This window comes from Chionomys nivalis, chromosome 3 (assembly GCF_950005125.1).
Source record: "Chionomys nivalis chromosome 3, mChiNiv1.1, whole genome shotgun sequence".
Classification (NCBI taxonomy): domain Eukaryota; kingdom Metazoa; phylum Chordata; class Mammalia; order Rodentia; family Cricetidae; genus Chionomys; species Chionomys nivalis.
The window spans coordinates 29088340-29089311 of NC_080088.1; the positions used below are offsets into that span (position 1 = coordinate 29088340).

The window sequence follows — 972 nt, forward strand, 5'->3', positions numbered from 1 at the left end:
AGGATGGGCAATCTATTTCTAAAGCATTTTTCTGGATTATAAGTTAGTTTGACTCCAGGTAAATCATCTGCAATACTGACTAAATATATGCTAAAAATAACAAAATGCAAGGTCATAGATCACAAAAGTAGACCCAACAAGTTAGCAGTTGACAAAGTAGTGACAATCTGAGTCAGATTCAGAAAGTGATTCAGGTTAAACTCAGGGGAAGAGCACTAGGCTACCATGCATGAAGGCACCCAGATTCAATACAGCACCTTAAAACATTATGAAATAAAGAAAAAGAGACAAAGTACAGAAACAGGTAACTATTCATCTCACCTAGGCTATGAACACAAAGCCTAGAGAGTCTTCATGATTCTGTTACAAAAGTCACTTGCTTTGACCAAGCTTTTTGTTTAAGGTTTTTTCTGTTCTGGTCAAAATTAATTGTAAGGCAGGATTAAACCCAGCTACTCTGAAGGCATATATCATTTTTCTAACCAGTGGAAGACCCAGAAGAAATGGATGACAAGCTTTCTCAAAGGTCCACCTGATGAGATTTTGAAGTATTCACTCAAGTGGGAAAGACCAAGGCAGAACAAGGCTTCTTCGGCAGGATTGTTAGGATAACATTCAGGACAATAATCAGCTCTGTTAATATGGTCTACGAACACTGGGTAACATTCATTTTAAGCAAGTTCACTTTGGTATTACCAATGCCCTAGTTCTAAACCAGGGAACCACCATTGCCCACAATCAGGGCAGTGTGAATTATCGGAGAACATCTGGTCTTAGAAAGACAACACAAACAATGAAACAATGTAAGAGCAAAAGGCAACAAAGACAGAGAAAGGAAGGCAATAAGCAACAATAGGTCCTGTTACAGTTTTCCTTTAGCAACTTCTCAGTTCAACAACACTTGAATGTTAAATCTGGCTTGCACCTCAATGCAGTTCATGATCTTGTAGTCTATTTTTAACTTAACTGCAA

At 38.0% G+C, this 972-nt stretch overlaps 1 pseudogene; it reads right to left on the bottom strand.

Moving 5' to 3' along the window:
• Positions 1–372: 372 nt before the first annotated feature.
• Positions 373–767, bottom strand: LOC130872230 (torsin-1A-interacting protein 2-like; annotated as a pseudogene).
• Positions 768–972: the final 205 nt, after the last annotated feature.